The 19,357-nt window shown below is 37.2% G+C and overlaps 1 long non-coding RNA gene across 1 annotated transcript in view; it reads left to right on the forward strand.

Moving 5' to 3' along the window:
* The first annotated feature begins 1,018 nt into the window (after positions 1-1,018).
* Positions 1,019-19,357, forward strand: part of LOC129622399 (uncharacterized) — a 137,441-nt gene continuing 119,102 nt past the window's right edge. Inside the window, exons 1-2 of the long non-coding RNA XR_008699960.1 lie at positions 1,019-1,116; positions 6,115-6,218. This is a non-coding gene — a long non-coding RNA (uncharacterized LOC129622399). The remainder of the gene's footprint in view (positions 1,117-6,114; positions 6,219-19,357) is intronic.

The following is a 19,357-nucleotide window of genomic DNA, read 5'->3' on the forward strand; positions in this document are numbered from 1 at the left end:
GAAGAAAGGAGACTCCTAGTTCAGAGCTGTGAAAGAAACAGGACTTCTGGTTCAGAGCCAAATGAAGTTATTACTCATAGCAAAGCAAGCAGCATGAGAATAAAGCTTGAATCAGTTCTCCCATGACCCTCAAGCCCAACAATGCAAATGAAAGGTCAGATGGATACCTGCACACACTGTGCATTCCCTTAAAGAGGAACATGTAGCTTAGGGAATCAGGTTCTTTAAAACAAGCATGGAAGAAGCCGACTCTTCCTCATGAAGGGAGACATCATGGCATGCCTCAAGATTTCTTTCTACATATACAGTCTTGAGAAATGTCTTGTTTAAGAGTAGTCAAGGTCTCATGTTCCAGGCACTCCAGGTAAAACAGTACAGGATTGCTTAGGGTTCTCCCAATACTTTGTACCAGAATTTACTTCCCAGGGACATCAATCTATCAAAACAATACCTCATGTAAAACGGACACCACCCAGTAACTAGTTTTTCAGCTGTTCTCATCATCTTCTGACATATAGCTTGTATATTAGTTATCTTAATATTTCTTTAAAAACTATAGTTGTAGTATAAACTGTTGAGTGTGTTGACAGTCACATCATGCTTCAGTTGTACAAGAAAAAAAGTATGTGTGTGTGTGTGTGTATATATATATACACACACACACACACACACACACATATATATATAAACAAGTTTTGAAAAAAAAATTACCTTAGTGTCCTGGATGCCAGAGGGCCGCGGTTCCGGAGCCGTTCTCAGGAGTCTCGTACACGTCACGTATCAAGTAAATCTCAGTCCCCTAAGACTCCTGACCGCTCACAAAACTTGGAGGCATAGTGAGGTCTGGGCTCTTTCAGGAGCACTGTCAGGGGACTAGAAACTGGATCCCGCACAGATGTCGCGCTCTTGCGGGACTGCCCTGACAGGAGCCGGACACCCCAGGCAGCAAGCTGCGCATGCTCGGGCTGCAATTCTCACTGCCTCCAGAACCAACGCTCGGGAATCTCCCGGGGCGGCAACACCAACCTGTGAGGTGCAGCTGTGGGGCCACAGTCCGAGTCCGCCAGCTTCCGAGGCCCTGAAACCTAATGCCATTCTGACTTGCCCATCCTCCAGGTCGGTTTTTAATTATACAGAATTGTTAAAGTTTCCCAGGGGAAAAGAATCGCCACACATTGTATTTCCAAACTCGTTTAAAAAAAAAAAAAAGAAAGAAAGAAACTTTGAAGTTACTTTGTATCGTCTCAACACTGAGGTAATTTGCCTAAATGCTTCTGATAAATTAATGAAATTTTAAATCTTAAACTTTGCTGAGGCTTTTATACTTATGACAAGGTCTTTTTCTCTGAAGAAGGGGAGGGAAAACGAGTGAGCCTTGTTTTTGTGTGGATATGTGGATTTCTGTTTCTCATATCGAAACCAAAAAAATGGAATACATGTCTTGGATAATGATTGGATACTACCGCTGTGAACAATTTTAAAACTGTCTTGAATTTTTCTGTGTATTTCCTTGAAAATATGTAGCTTTCAAATTATTTAAAACTATTTTAAGGAGATAATTATTTTTATATCTAAGATAATTATTTTTATATCCCCCCTTCCCCTGCATTGTAAGAAAAAACTTAGTGATATAAGGAAGTATAACAATTAAAAGGAAATATGTAGAAAACCAGTAAAGATTTCTCAGTGAGAGAGAAAATGTTCATGTAAAATATACTTTGGTTAGAACAGAGGTGATAGCTGCATTGTATCAACACATACAACCTGTGTGTTATCAAATTTCTTTTTTTTTTAACCTAAATAGATCAGGTATTGAATATGTCCTTGCAGGCAAAAAAAAAAAAAAAAAAAAAGGCACTATACTTTTATACATTGATTTCACCAAAATTCAGTATTATAATTTTTTTTTTGAGTTGGGAGAGGGCTTGCAATATTTAATGAGTTAGGGTTTAGACCAGGTTTTAGGCTAATGTGTTACTCCAACTTTGTAATATAAAAGTTCAGGATCAAGTTTTGATATAGCAAGAAGAAAATGAGCCTTGAGTGCTTTGACCAAATTCTTGCCATGAATCATAGAATATCCCGGTAACAGAAGGTTGAGTGAAACCATTACTACTTCTACCTTGGGCCTTGTTTCTTACCAGTTGCAGGAGAGTTTATTGAAAGAGAGAGCTGAAAGAACACCTCAAGAGAGGTAAGCCAGGCCAAGGAAGGTAATGGCCAAGGAGGGCTGGGGTATACAGCTTTTAAGGCAAGGTTTTTTGCATAATCCAGGTGGTTGTTGATTGATAGTCTTAATTAACAGCAGCTGCCAGTTATATAATAAGAGGCCCTATTGAGCAGGCCCTGCCCATAATTCAGTCAGTTATAATTAGATGTATTTATCCATAGAATATTTATGAACATTTTAATAAGCCCAATGGCTGCCAAAGGTTATCTAAGGACAAGATAATGTGAGATGTGCACATGTGCCTCCTCTTGGCTAGTGGGGGATTTTTTCCAGGCTCATGACCATTTTGAAGGACTGATGGGGGTCTGTTTTGGGTGGGTTGGTAAATAGCAGGATTAGAGACTATTGAATATTCAGCCCATGGGGCTGCCTGTCATATGTGCATAGCTAACTTCTTATCTAACAGAACTTTTTTTGTTTGTACCAGAACTGGCTATTAGGGTCCAGAGCTGGAATCAAAGAGACTCTGATATTTGATAGTAATGTAGCAACAATTATGGAGAAGGAAATAGCAACCCACTCCAGTATTCTTGCCTGGAGAATCCCATGGACACAGGAGCAAGGTGGGGTGCTGTCCATAGAGTCACACAGAGTCAGACATGACTGAAGCGACTGAGCATGCATGCATGCATTGGAGAAGAAAATGGCGACCCACTCCAGTATTCTTGCCTGGAAAATCCCAGGGACAGAGGAGCCTGGTGGGCTGCTGTCCATAGGGTCGCATAGAGTTGGATACGATTGAAGTGACTTAGCAGCAGAAGCAGCAGCAGTGGCAACAATTTGATCCAAATTCCCTTATAAAGCCCACTCAGAAATGGAAGATCCATGTGTGTCTACAATTAAATTGCACTAAATTCTCAGTAACTTTGAGGAGAGTTTTCTTTAACTGTGGGCTTCCAATATTCTTGCCTGGAGAATCCAATGGATGGAGGAGCCTTGTGGGCTACAGTGCATGGGGTCACAAAGAGTCTGACACGACTGAGCGACTTCACCTTCACTTTCACTTTCCCTGATAGTTCAGTTGGTAAAGAATCCGCCTGCAATGCAGGAGGCTCCAGTTCGATTCCTGGGTCTGGAAGATCCATTGGAGAAGGGATAGGCTACCCACTCCAGTATTCTTGGGTTTCCCTTGTGACTCAGCTGGTAAAGAATCCGCCTGCAATGCGGGAGACCTGGGTTCAATCCCTGGGTTGGGAAGATCCCCTGAAGAAGGGAAAGGCTACCAACTCCAGTATTCTGGCCTGGAGAATTCCATGGGCTGTATAGTCCATGGGTTCACTAAGAGTCGGACATGACTGAGCAACTTTCACTTTCACTTTTCCTTACCTGCCTATCTCACGTGGCAAATCTGTGAGCCTCTACTCCACAGCTGAGGATAGGGACAGTATTCCCCTTCTCCTTGGATGATACCATCCCATTATGAGGGTATTGAGTGAGTATAGTAGGCTTCTCAGCCTACATCTCTGAATATGGAACTTTTGCCCAATAAATGAGTTGAGGAAAGGCCAATAAAGACCAGAAAAATGTCAGCCTAGAGTAAATCCTCTGCTCGGTGGAAAGGGTGGGTTGAGGAAGGAAGCCCCTAAGTTGTTTCAACACTCACCAGGAGTTTAGCCTCTGCTGTTTGGGGGTGGAGTGGAGAAGAAAAATTCAAGTGGCCTGCCCCTTATGTTGAAATACCATCTTTGACTGAGAGGTAAAGGGAGAGGGAAACCCTATTTTACTGGTTGTACTGCCTAGATTGATGTTTCTATTATCATACTTTTTTTTTTTTTTAAACAGTCAAGCCTTATTACTTTAATAGAGATAAACATGCATATCGGTGATCAGGGCATGAAATTGAGAAAGTAAGTCCAGATTCTAGGCTGCTGATAAGCCTAAAAATGTTGATGAGAGAAACTTGTCAGAGGGACCAGGCATGTTGGGGGCTGTGCTTACCACAGAAGGGTAGGGAGAATAGGGGAATACAGGAACAGGTCATAGTCAAGTGCCATAGACTTGCAGTGTTCTTACCAAAATTTAGTAAATTTTCCAAAATAAATGTTTCTTAACTTTCTCTGTGTCATTAGAATAATTTTCAGAGTCTTTGAATTGTTATCTTTCTTATACTTTTTACCACTTGTCACGAGTGTTTCCCTGGGACTGGGTCGGCAGAGATACTCAAGTTTCTGCCATCCCAAACATCTAAATTTGATAAGAGCATTCTTAATACAGCCATTGGAGCAGATTCAGATTTTTGAGACATAGTTGAGATATCAAGTTTATCAACCCACAAGAACTGAGCCAATCAAAGCAAATTATTTTATAGGTCCTCAAAAATTCAAAAATAAATCTTGTTCAGTCCAATAGTTAATTGTTTTTTGAGTCAATTTTGAACACAGCCAAGCATATTTATTTGGCTTAAAATTGTTGATATTAACCATATCCTTTCCTACATGCTAATTTTCTTTAATAAATTATGGTCTATAAAATTTATGAATTTAGTCTAAATTATCAACAAAACAGAAATCATGTATGTGGTATATAACATACTATTTTTGGACTGGAAAATACAGAACTCCCGCATTAGTCTTTGTCCTACCCCTATGATCTGAGTGACTTTGAATGGTTATTCTTTCAAGTTATACCCTTATCTGGAACTTGAGATTTGCCTAGATGATCTTCAGGTCAGTTGGAACTTTAACAGTCTTTGATTCTGGAAGATAATAGCCTGACATTCAAATAGATATATTAAGGAGAGAGTTGGAGATAAGGGATTAGAAGCTTACTGAGAGTTCAGAAGTAGAGCTTTATATTAAAGACTGATTGTTATTGATATTGTTTTAGAGAAACAAGAGTAGATTTGCTTTTTGTAGAAAGACAAATGGAAAAAAGAAAATCATCAGAAAGACAGACACAAGTACAATGAAAAATCAGGACATTTAAAAGTCTTTGAACTTAAAGATAGTTTCAAGAAGGAAAACTGATCAAAATGGTCATGAGACAATCCACAGCATATTTAGAAAAAAGGACTTTTGATCTAACAGTTTTGCAAAGCATATAGCAGTTTTGAGAGTGGGGAGAGAAGTAATAAGTTTGTCAGAAATAAAGGAAAAACTAAATAAAGAAGAAACTAAAACTTTGATTATATAAGAAAAAGGACTGATAAGACTGTCCTGGAGCTTTGATTACATATACATTTGCAAGCAGCTAGTAACTATGGCACCCCACTCCAGTACTCTTGCCTGGCAAATCCCATGGGCAGAGGAGCCTGGTAGGCTGCAGTCCATGGCGTCGCTAGGAGTTGGACACGACTGAGCGACTTCACTTTCACTTTCATGCATTGGAGAAGGAAATGGCAACCCACTCCAGTGTTCTTGCCTGGAGAATCCCAGGGACGGGGGAGCCTGGTAGGCTGCCGTCTATGGGGTAGCACAGAGTCGGACACGACTGAAGTGACTTAGCAGTAGCAGTAATTGCATCGCTTGAAATAAGTTTAATAATCCTTTTCCTGAATTGTATTTCCTTTATTTTTTCTGAATTAATCTCTTTTTTATGTTAGAGGGAACCTATTTATATAATTATTGGATTTGGTGTATAATTTATTTTTATCATGTTCATATTTTCATAGATAAATAGTATTTCTATTATGACTCCTTTATCCTCTGTTTTATAGATTGCATCTTATTTTTGTTTTATGTAACTAGTTCAGTTATAATTTATAAATTTAGTTATATTTGAATGACTATATTGTATAAAAGAAATCTTGACAAATCAATTTGATTAATTGTTCATCACTAGAAACAGGATATCCAAAACAATATCATGATTTTAAAAGAATATGCTACAGCCTACACAGTTTAATTTTAAAAATTATGTATGTACTTTTATTATTTTTTTCTCAGTCTTCCATTTCTCACTTTGGAATTTACCACACCCCATCTGCTGGTAGGCTGTAACACTCCTACAATTTTCCTCAGCCTCTTTCTTGGCAAGATTTCCTCTAAATGTAAGTATTGATACAAAATTCCAAATTATTTCACTGATTTTTCTTCTTTTCTAGTGAGACATCATCTTACTGATATTGAGAACTTGTTCCATTTTAAGTAGCTTATTGAGAAGAAATTATATTCTTTCATGGTTATAATCTTTACATCTTTTTTTAACCTAGAGAAGAAATTTTGAAGGAAAGATGCAAACCCAGCCTTTAAGCATCTGAAGGGCTATCAGATGGACAGGAATACATACTTTTAAAAGGGTAGAACTTGGACAAAGCAGTAGAAGCTGCAGTATTTTGAGTCAGCATTGGGAGCTTTATGACAGTGGAACAGATAGCCTCCAGAGAGAGCAAACTCTCCTTAAGCGATGCTGAGGGGATCAGATATCCTCAAGAAGAAATCACTGGACTAGCAAGAGGCTATATCAGACATATAAAATTTGCAATCAAAAGTCACTTTAGAAATACATAGCTTCTTACATTTATGAATGAGCTAAAGTGAAATGCCCATGATCATTCATCATAATGAACCCTAACTTAACTGATTATTATATTCACCTGCATTTTGTTGTGTGCTTGTGTGTGTGCAGTGGGGGCATAGTTGTTGGTAAGCTACAGTTTACGGACTCATCCCAAGACTACATAATTGGAATTCCTGTGGATGGGTATGGAAATGTAGCTTCCAAAAATCCACTAAGTTTGGCAACCGCTGATATTTCTAAGGATACCAGGTTCTCAGTCACATCTTCTTTTAACCATTTGGCATTGGTTAAGTCCCTTCCACATAAAATATGACTTTTTTCTTTGAAACAGTATTTCTGTAATCAGTGAAATTTGTGATCTATTCAAGACTCTTGAGAGTCCCTTGGACTGCAAGGAGATCCAACTAGTACATCCTAAAGGAAATCAGTCCTGAGCGTTCACTGGAAGGACTGATGTTGAGGCTGAAACTCCCAGTATTTTGGCCACCTCATGCAAAGAGCTGATTCACTTGAAAAGACCCTCATGCTGGGAAAGATTGAAGGCAGGAGAAGGGGATGACAGAGGATGAGATGGTTGGATGGCATCACCGACTCAATGGTCCTGAGTTTGGGTAAATTCTGGGAGTTGGTGATGGATAGGGAGGCCTGGTGTGCTGCAGTCCATGGGGTCTCAAAGAATCAGACACGACTGAGCGACAGAACTGAACTGAACAATGTTATTTTGGGACTCCCAGGTGGCTACCTGGTGGTAAAGAATCCATCTGCCAATACAGGAGACATGGGTTCATCCCTTGGTTGGAAAGATCCCCTGGAGGAGGAAATGGCAACCAACTCGAGTATTCTTGCCTGGGAAATCCCACTGATGGAGGAACCTGGTAGGCACAGTTCATAGGGTTGAAAAGAGTCAGAAATGACTGAGCACAGTTATTTTAAACTGGATCAACGTAGGTTGTCCAGTTAGGCTGCATTCAACTTTAATTATAAACTGTTCTGTGAAATATAGAACTTAACAAGAAATTATCCTAATATGAGACTAAACAAATATGAATGAGGCCAGGAAACCACTCTAAAAATAAATAAAATTAAATCTAAACATACTCTAATCTAAGAGTTGTTAACAGATACAGAGAAGTAGATTACTGATTTATGTCTATTTTTTTGCTGCTGCTGCTAAGTCACTTCAGTCGTGTCCGACTCTGTGTGACCCCATAGACGGTGGCCCACCGATTCTCCAGGCAAGAACACTGGAGTGGGTTGCCATTTCCTTCTCCAACGCATGAAAGTGAGAAGTGAAAGTGAAGTTGCTCTGTCGTGTCCAACTCCTAGCTAGTTCCTACAATTTGTTTTGATATCCCCTTCATAGCTACTGCTTTCTGGTGTCTTCTAAGACTTGTAATTTTTGTTATAATCAACTCCTGAGTATCCTTTACCAATATCACCTGCAGGCTCTAAAGCCATGAACTTTTGGAAGAGAGAGATTCTAATTTGTGAGTGTCCTGCTTGAGAGGTCATGCTAGAAGCTGGTTAAAGTATAGCAGAATTGGTTTGATAGTGCTGAGTTCAGAGGAAGTTGGATGAACTACATTCTAGATGTGTAGTTCATCTATATTAAGTTAAATATGTTTCATTCAATTATTTGATGAGGTGATCATTTTGTAATGCTGTTTTTAACAAAACTTGTCATTTGATACCACTAAATCTTCCCTCTATGTCTTTCTTTTTAAGTCATATCTTACTCATCCATTTATGTTAAGCTAGTTTATTTACCTATGTGTAAACACTTACATAAATCTCTTCTTGTGTAGCCTTAAAAATCTAAATCGTTTCTTTGATCTCTAGTTTTCTCATGTACAAAATGACTGAATTTTACTTCTTGTCCAGGGAAGCTTTATCGTGTCTAATTTGACATTCTCTTGAAATAACTTACTCAAGCAAAGAAATGAGCTTATGTTTATAACTCAGTCATTGGTAAGGGCCTAAGTGAGGAATAGAAACACAGCACATTCTCTTAAGATCTTTAGAATGAAAAGTCTTAAATTCACACTATTCTAATGTAATTCATTTATGTTTTCTACTTATTTAGTCATACCTATTTAGTATATGTGTTATCTGCTATTAAAAATTCACTTTGAGTTTTAGGACTATTCTATATATAGATAGATAAAGACCTTCCCCATCTAGATAAAGTTAACCAATCTTCTGGTATAGCTAGGACCAATGTCATATGTCCTTATTATTTTTAAATTATCTAGATTCTCCTTAATTCTCTGGTTGAAAAACTTTCTATGGTAGTCATTTTTTTAGTACATTTATTTATTTTTATTGGAGTATACTTGCTTTACAGTGTTGTGTTATTTTCTGCTGTACAGGAAAGTGAATCAGTTGTATATATACATATATTTATTGAGTACATTTTGAATGTATCTCTAGCTTTATGTATTACTGCTTTGCCCCACGAGCTTTTAACTGATTGTCAGTTTTTATAACATGTCAAAGAGAGCCATTTACCCATTTGACACTGCCTGTCAGTCAATCCTTATGAAGCTGTAAATAGTGTGAAAAATGTCATTGTTCACCAAGTTGAAAAAACAGTGTTAAATTTCTCATCAGAAATTTTTAGAGCAACAATAACCAACAGAGACAAGTTGGGAAAACACAATTGCACACAAGTTGGAATAACATATATGTATAGTTGATGTATTTTTATCTTTCTTAAGAAGAATATTAAAATTTCTGTCATTAGTATATAGGTGAAGCAGTCAAAATATTAGAAATAAGAGAAATGTGAGTATATTCTGTAATTTATTTTTTAAAATATTTATTTATTTGGCTATGCAAGATCTTTTACTTGCAGCATATGAACTGTCATTTGTGGCATGTGGGATCTAGTTCTTTGACCATGGATAGAACCCAGACTAGGAATGTGGAGTCTTAGCTACTGGACCACCAAGGAAGTCCAGTCTCTGTAATTTAAAGTGTAAAATCAACCCAAAATAAACTAAAGCAGACATATTAAAATTGCTTGAAGAAACATAGTAATCCCAATGTCAATTTAAGCATATTAAATTATTCAATCAAAAAATGGGCCAAAGAACTAAATAGACATTTCTCCAAAGAAGACATACAGATGGCTAACAAACACATGAAAAGATGCTCAACATCACTCATTATCAGAGAAATGCAAATCAAAACCACTATGAGGTACCATTTCACAACAGTCAGAATGGCTACAATCCAAAAGTCTACAAGTAATAAATGCTGGAGAGGGTGTGGAGAAAAGGGAACCCTCTTACACTGTTGGTGGGAATGCAAACTAGTACAGCCACTATGGAGAACAGTGTGGAGATTCCTTAAAAAACTGGAAATAGAACTGCCTTATGATCCAGCAATCCCACTGCTGGGCATACACACTGAGGAAACCAGAAGGGAAAGAGACACGTGTACCCCAATGTTTATCACAGCACTGTTTATAATAGCCAGGACATGGAAGCAACCTAGATGTCCATCAGCAGATGAATGGATAAGAAAGCTATGGTGCATATACACAATGGAGTATTACTCAGCCATTAAAAAGAATACATTTGAATCAGTTCTAATGAGGTGGATGAAACTGGAGCCTATTATACAGAGTGAAGTAAGCCAGAAAGAAAAACACCAATACAGTATATTAATGCATATATATGGAATTTAGAAAGATGGTAACAATAACCCTGTGTATGAGACAGCAAAAGAGACACTGATGTATAGAACAGTCTTTTGGACTCTGTGGGAGAGGGAGAGGGTGGGATGATTTGGGAGAATGGCATTGAAATACGTATAATATCATATATGGAACGAGTTGCCAGTCCAGGTTCGATGCACGATACTGGATGCTTGGGGCTGGTGCACTGGGATGACCCAGAGGGATGGTATGGGGAGGGAGGAGGGAGGAGAGTTCAGGATGGGGAACACATGTACACCTGTGGTGGATTCATTTCGATATTTGGCAAAACCAATACAATATTGTAAAGTTTAAAAATAAAATAAAGTTTAAAAAAATAAAATAAATAAATAAATAGGTTTCTACACAGTGAAACTAGTCTGATTATTCCAAAAACTATCTCCCATTTTTGGTGATAATTCTCATAGAAAATAACATTACATTATAGAGAATACAGGGTTGTCAGCTGGGTGGTATATTTTGAATATTATGAGATATGCATATAACATTTAATAATTTGGCTTCATGAACTAATACGATTTGGTAAAAAGGAGGTTTCCCTTGAGAGAAAAATCTATTGTCATTTTACGAACAAAAGTCAAGTTTCTGAACATGTAAGACTGACCTGGGAAATAATAAATTCCCCAAAGTCTATGTGGAGAAGGAAATGGCAACCCACTCCAGTACTCTTGCCTGGAAAAATCCCATGGACGGAAGAGCCTGGTAGGCTGCCGTCTATGGGGTTGCACAGTGTCAGACATGATTGAAGCAAGTTAGTAGCAGCAGCAGCAGCCAAGATCTATGAGATATCTTAAGAGATCTTTTAATATTCTTTCCATCAGGAAAGGAGAACATAACGGTAAACATCTGATTCAGACTTTTAATTTCTACATTTCTGTATCAAAACAAAGCAAATGCTTTCAAATTCACAAATACTTTGATTCAAGATCTAGCATAATATTTATTGTTGTATCTTGCACATCCTTAGCTATGAGGCCAGTGACCTTCCTGAATAAAACTATATTCTTCATATAACTCAGCATCAATTCTAAGAATGTTTGCTATGTGTATTTTAATTACATATATATTTAAAGCTATACAAGTTATTGTTACTGCTATTTTTCTGCAGAAAGTATTTAATTTTGAAGGGGTCATTTTTTCCTTAATCTTATAGTCACAATTTGGGATATTTTTCATTACACTTGATGTATAACTTTAGTGTTTCTTAAATTCATATCTGGTTCTGATAAATTTTATTAGTTGGTATGTGTGTATGTAAAATATCTTTCTTTTACACTAACTTCTGAAGAAAATCTGACTGGATAAAGACTTTCCTACAGTCTGCATAAAGACTTTCAGCTAGTCCTTCATCATCCCTCCAAATATGAAGTTATTTAATTGTCTTCCAAGACAGAAGGCAGTGTTTCATTGTTTCATTGAGAGGTTAGCAGTCAATCTTACTAAGCTACTGAAGGTAGTATATCCTTTCATTTTGTTTGAAAAATGATAATCTTAAGATTTTCTGTGTCTTCAGTATGTTTATACTTTTGTGCCTAGTTGTGATTTTCTTTGTATTTGTAGCAATTGTTGAATATATGGTTGGATATCTTTCATCAGTTTTGGAAAATTACCACCTATGATCTCTTCAAGTATTTCTTATGTTACCAACCTTTTTAATCCACACTTGCTACTTCACTCAAAGCTAATATAGAGCAATTAAGTCTCTAAGGGTATATTATCTTCAATTAAACCCAATCTCATGTTTGCTCAATATCAGATATTGTATTTTAAGTTCAAATTTCCCTTTGCTTCGTTTTTGAAAGTTTCCATTTTCTGCTGAAATAACAATGCATTTTATTTCCTAGAACAGAGTTGGCAATATTTTTCTATATAAAGAGCAAGACCATAAATGTTTTAGTCTTTGTGGGCTATGTACAGCCCTGTCCCATAATTGTCTTTGTGTTACCGTCATTATTGCTACTGTTGTGTCTTTGTTTTTACAAACCTTTAAATGTATAAAAAATATTTAGCTCACAGACTATTTATGAATCACAGCTGGTTTAAAGTCCATGTCTTATAAGACTATTATCTGGATACACTATGATTTTGTATCTATTTATATTCTTTCTCTTGATTTTTTTAAGTCAGATCACTTGGTCATCTTATAAGTCAGATTATTTTTTATTGATGAATAAGTTTGATAGATAAAGAGCAGAATGATATAATTTCATTCCAGATAAGATATAAGTTTGTTTTAGGCATGTAGCTATAAGTCAATTAGCAATCCTGGATTACCAGAATATAATTAGTTATCAGAATGATTTAAAACTGGTCTTTCGAATGAGGTCAGCAAGATGGCCAAATAAGACATTCCTCCTTGTGTCCCACCCCACAACAACAGTCCTTCATTCATACACAACATGTTGTGGACACTGTGGGATCCAACACCATATACCAAGGAATCCAGGAGGAGTTTCACCCACTCATGCATCAGGCAGTAGGTGTACAGACTTTACTCACAGCTGTGAAACCTGTAGTAGTCTATAGTCTGGTTCCAGCCTGTCTCAGTGTGGTCCAGGAGTCCCTGGAGAACACTGTTTTAAACAATAACCCACATATGAAAGGACTTTTGTAGAAATCTAAGAGACCAGAAGAAAAATTCCAGTATACCACCGAAGCAAAAATATTCAAGTTTAGATTCGTTTAAGAGAGTAAGAGGAACACTTTGACTTCACCCACATTATACCTCCCTCAAGGTATTTAGCAAAACTAAATGTCAAGAGACCTTTCTTAGCCCAGGATTTTTCACACTGGGGAAAGTGAGGCCTTGTGAGTGGGGGTTTGGAGTCCCAGTTATGTGGGACACAGCCAAAGATGTCCTTTTCTCTCTTGCCCCATGTAGGGCATTAAGTCATGAGCTACAAGACTAAAGGTATGAAGAGGCTGGTAGAGCAGCAGATAATGATGCTCAGAGGGTAATTAAGGGAGACATATCTTATTTACCATATTGCAGCCTCCATCAGTAAGCCCATAAATGAGCTGCTGGAAATGATTTGCCTGTAGTTTCTCACAACTGGCCCATGGGCACCACCAGTGCTCTGCAAGCCAGACCCACACACCCCCAACTCTGTGGCTCTCTCCCTGTGCATGTCCTGATAGTGATAAAAGTAAACTTTGAAAGGTGTCTGGTGAGAACATGCAGAAAATTAATGCAAATATGTAGAACAGAAAGAGACTGCAAACTTGAACTTATACACTGTGATCAAAGGGGATAAAAGAATAGTTCATTATATTCAAATCAATAATGTGATATGCAGATTAATACAGTGAATAAAAAAATTGTATGATTTTTATCAGATGCAGAAAAAGTCAGTTGAAAAAATATAACATTATTTTAGGATAAAAATCTTCAAAAAAAGTAGGAATAGAAGGAATATACATCAACATAGTAAAGGCCATACATAAAAATCCTACAGTTAAGAGAGGTTGATAATGGAAGGTGGAGAGCTTTTCCTCTAAGGTAACAAACAAGACAAGGGTGTCCACTCTTACCACTCCTATTCAACATACTATCTGAAGTTCTAAACAGAGTAGTTTTGCAATAAAAGACATATAAATCTTAAAGGTAGAAGAAAAGTATCTGTTTTCAGATAATATGACCTTATTTATGGAAAGTCCTAGACTCCACCAAAAAATTATTAGAACTAACGAAAAACTTCAGTAAAGTTGCAGAATATAAAATCAACATATAGAAATTATTTATGTTTTCATATCCTAACAGGAAAATATCTGTAGAAGTAAAGAGGCATTTACATTTATGATATCATAAAAAACAATAGAATGTTGTTGTTCAGTCGTTAAGTCATATCCAACTATTTGCAGCCCCATGGACTGCAGCATTCCAGGTTTACTTGTTAACAGGTTAACTTCCTCCACTATCTTCCGCAGATTGCTCAAATTCATGTCCCTTGTGTTGGTGATACTATCTAATCATCTCACTCTGCTCCCCCCTTCTCCTTTTGCCTTCAGTCTTTCCCGGCATCAGGGTCTTTCCCAGTGAGTCAGCTCTTCACATCAGGTGGCCGAAGTAGTGGATCTTCAGTTTCACCTCAGTCCTTCCAATGGATATTCATGGTTAATTTCCTTGAGGATTGATTAATTTGATCTCTCTGCAGTCCATGAGGCTCTCAAGAGTCTTCTTCAGCACCACAATTCAAAAGCCTCAATTGTTCAGCACTCAGCTTTCTTTATGGTCCAAATTTCCCATCCATACATTACTACTGGAAAAACCATCACTTTGACTAAATAGACCTTTGTTAGCAAAGTGATGTCTCTGCTTTTGAATACACTGTCCAGGTTTGTCATAGCAAGGAGAAAACATCTTTTAATTTCATGGCTGCAGTCACTGTTCACAGTGATTTTTGAGACCAAGAAAATAAAATCTGTCACTGCTTCTACATTTTCCCCTTCTATTTGCCGTGACGTGATGAGACAAGATGCCATGATCTTAGTTTTTTTGAACACTGAGTTTTAAGCTAGCTTTTTCACTCTTCTCTTTGACCCTCATCAGTAATTATTTAGTTCCTCTTTACTTTCTGCCATTAGAGTGGTATCATCATCTTTACTGTTGAGCCACCAGTTTGAATCCACCTGCCAATGCAGGAGACAGGTGTTAGATTCCCGGGTTAGAAAGATTGCCTGAAGGAGGAAATGGAAACCCACTCCAAGATTCTTGCCTGGAAAACTCCCATGGATAGAAGAGACTAGCAGCTACAGTCCATTGTGTTGCACAGAGTCAAATCCAACTAAGCGACTAAGCACACACTGTGTATATATGTATATGTGTATATACATACATGCATTTATATGAACATAACATGTAATATTTTGTCACAAGAAAAAAGGGAATATATGTATGCTGCTAAGTTGCTTCAGTCCTGTCTGACTCTGTGCGACCCCATAGATGGCAGCCCACGAGGCTCCCCTGTCCCTGGGATTCTCCAGACAAGAACACTGGAGTGGGTTGCCATTTCCTTCTCCAATGCATGAAAGTGAAAAGTGAAAATGAAGTCACTCAGTCGTGTCCAACTCTTAGCGACCCCATGGACTACAGCCCACCAGGCCCTCTGTCCATGGGATTTTCCAGGCAAGAGTACTGGAGTGGGGTGCCATTGCCTTCTCCAATATATGTATATATATGTATGTGTATGTGTATATGTACACATACATGCATATATGTATACACATATGTGTATATGTGTATATACATACATGTGTTTATATGAACGTAACACATGATATTTTGTCATGAGAAAAAAAGGGAATACTGACATTTGTGACAACTTGCATGAACCTTGAGGACATTATACTAGGTGAAATAAATAAGACAGTGAAAGATAAATACTTTGTGATCTTACTTATATGCAGGATTTATAAAAGCCTATTTCATAGAAACAGAGTAGAATGGAGGTTGCCCAGGGATAGGGGTAAGGGAAATGGAAAATATGGGTAAAAAGTCTATAAACTTTCAGTTACAAGAGGAATAAGTTCTGGGGATCTAATGTACAGCATGGTGACTATAGTTAATAATACTGTATTATATAGTTTAAAGTTGCTACAAGAGTAAAGCTTAAATGTGTTTGCCATAAACATGGTAATTGTGCAGGGTGATGAAGGTGTTAATTGAGCCTACTATGTTAATTATTTTATACTATTTAAGTATATTAAATCATATACTTGATAAGCTTAAGTTGGACACCTTAAGCTTACACAATGTTATGTCAATTATATCTCAAAAACTGGAAAAGAAGAACAGCACATTGGTCCCTTGGAGAACAATTCTATTTCTAATTCACTCACATATCTAATGTATAGTATTTTGTGATCCTAGATGAAAAGAGTCCCTTGGACTGCAAGGAGATGCAATCAGTCCATGCTAAAGGAAATCAGTCCTGAATATTCACTGGACGGACTGTTGCTGAAGCTGAAACTCCAATACTTTGGCCACCTGATGCAAAGAACTGACTCATTTGAAAAGACCCTGATACTGGGAAAGATTGAAGGTGGGAGGAAAAGGGGACAACAGAGGATGAGAAGGTTGGATGGCATCACTGACTCGATGGACTTGAGTTTGAGAAAACTCTGGGAGTTGGTGATGGACAGGGAGGCCTGGCATGTTGCAGTCCATGGGGTCGCAAAGACTCGGACACGACTGAGCGAATGAACTGAACTGAGATGAAAAGCTAGGGGATTTAACCTGCTCCTTTTCTTCCTTTGATAGGGTCCAAACTCCAGTGTTTGTCTTCCAATCCAGGAGTCTCTCAGTATCTCAGGAATCTCTTCTAAAATTGACATATGTCTTTAAAGGAATAATGGCCCCACAAGTTTCTCTCATTTCTTTGGATATTTGTTCTGTTGAACTTGCCCAAGTAATTCTGCAGCACTTTCATAGCTATGATAATTTCAAATAGATGTGCTTTTTTTTTTCTAAGACTTTCTGCTTACTGGTAGCAGAATATTTGGTCTGAATGTTTTATCTTTACATCAAGGGGTATTTTAAATTCACCCACATATCAAACAACTTAGACAAGTCCAAAGAAATAGCAAAAACATATTCTTGTTTTAAAAATTATGTTATCAATGTATAAAGTAAAAATGGTGTCTTTTCCAATAGCTTGTTTATATTAAGACTAATATAAGAACCGGGTATTTTTCTTTATATTCCAATATGTTTGTTTTTTCCCCTCAATATCATGCTGTCCTCTTTAAAAGCACTCAAATATCCTCTTCCAGGAGTACCCAAGTTAATTTTTTTTCTCATTCTTGTTATTGCTTCATACCAAAAAAAAACGATCAGTAGCCCTTTTTTTTGCATGTGTTTTATTCTACATAAAATAGTCTCATGCAATTTAAAAAGTATTCGTAATACCAAAAATATTGCAGTAAAATTGCTGTGGTATTACATTAATCAGTAATGCCAGTGCTTTTAGAAAGAATTTATGAATATCTATAAAAATGAAACAATTATACATCTCTGGATGTATCCTTGGCTTTCCAGAGATAATCTTTGCATTTTATCCATCAATCCCCAGTTTCTTATCTCAGGGTTACATAGAAATTTTGGAAATTTACAAAATGGTGTGATATACTAGGGCTTCCCTAGTGGCTCAGACAGTAAACATCTGTCTGCAATACAGAAGACCCGGGTTTGATCCCTAGGTTGGGAAGATCCCCGGATTAGGAAATGGCAGCCCACTCCAGTATTATTGCCTGGAAAATCCCATGGACCGCGGAGCCTGGTAGGTTACCCTCCATGGGGTCGCAAAGAGTCGGACATGACTGAGCGACTTCACTTTCACTTTCACTTTCACTAGGCTTTGACTCATATGTAATGAAAGTTTCTGAGAAGAAGAAATTTCCAGATCTTTTAATGTAAGGATTAAGCAAAAATGCATCTAATGGAAGAATTGATAATGTGTTTACCTGAGTACTCTTGGGCACCAAGATGTAAAAATGAACTCAGATACATTTATATAAAATGTGTTGTGTATTGTAAACTTGTGGCCATCATGGAAATGTAATTTGGGTGCTAGTCTGCAGGAAGGCTCAAGGAAATCAGACCCAGAAGGGTGGGAGCCAGAGACAGTTACCTCTGTAATTCTGAGAAGCTGCATCATATTTGGCTCTCTCTCTTTCTCTCACTCTATCACTAATTGTCATCTTCATCTCTCCTTTCTAATGTGAATCTTCTCTTTTCTGCTCACTTCTCACCCTGTCAACTCCCTATTTTTTACTTAACGTGGTTTTTGCTTTCTCATGTATTTCTCTTCCTTGTGAATTTGGAATGCTTTTACAAAAGTTCAAGTCCAAAATCCACATTATTATTCTACTCGAACACTTAAAAAAGACCAACTGCAATCTCATCATTCATTTCAGGTTTTCAAGGGAAATAAACTGATTGGTTCTCAACTAGGGAAATAATGTTCAGATCATAACTTAGGTGTTAACTTTGGTCTATCAGTCTTGCCTGAGGGATGGCAAACATTGGAAAATTAGGTAAATATTATTATGGCTACATGCTAGAGATTATGGGTACTATTGTCTGGTACCAGATGAGGTTAACTTTTAGAATGAAAGAGATAGGGATGTAGTATCAGCTCTCTAATGCTGTATTCTAAGCTAAGTTAACAGGATTCTGTCTGGCTTTGCCCTCAGCAGGTAGGTCAAGTTCACAAACTGTTGGCCTATGAGCTTAGTATGTCAGAGAATGCATTCATGCTGAACAGCTGAGGTATTTTGTTTTGTTTTATTTTGAATTTAATATCTGTATTTGTGGCATGCACTTTCTGAATCTACACAAGCCATATATGCCAGCAGGTTGCTGTTACTGACTTGTCACAGAAAACATTGAAATTTACAACCACAATGTTAGGGTCCATAATATGTACGGAATTTGCCAAGATTATTGTTATCCAGTTGTTGAAATACTTGGCCTATGGAGACATCCTTACAACTAGGCAGGAAGGATGCTTTCCCTTTACATAATGTGAACTGAATATTATGATGGAGTGTTTTAATATGCTATCTTATTTAATAATGACAGAAACTCTGAAGATATTTATTATTATCTGTATATGGGGATTAGGAATAGCAATTCTGGGCTTGAGTCCAAGTTCTCCTGCTTACCATCCATGTTTCCTTGGAAAGATACTTAAACTCCATTAGTCTTAATTTCCTCCTTTGTAAAATGGTGGTGATAATACCTGAAATATAGGTTTAATGTCAAAATTAAATGATAAAAGTGTTTAAAATTACTTACATGTAATAGATAATTAAGCATTTCCTTGTCTTTGGCTCAGTGATTTTAGACAATACAAATTTAATTATTTGATGAATCATCTATCATCACCTCTACTCTTGAGCTGTGTGGTTACTACTTAAGTTGGGAAGATATTTCCATAATTTTTTTA

This window comes from Bubalus kerabau, chromosome 11 (genome assembly GCF_029407905.1).
Source record: "Bubalus kerabau isolate K-KA32 ecotype Philippines breed swamp buffalo chromosome 11, PCC_UOA_SB_1v2, whole genome shotgun sequence".
NCBI classification, from domain to species: Eukaryota; Metazoa; Chordata; class Mammalia; order Artiodactyla; family Bovidae; genus Bubalus; species Bubalus kerabau.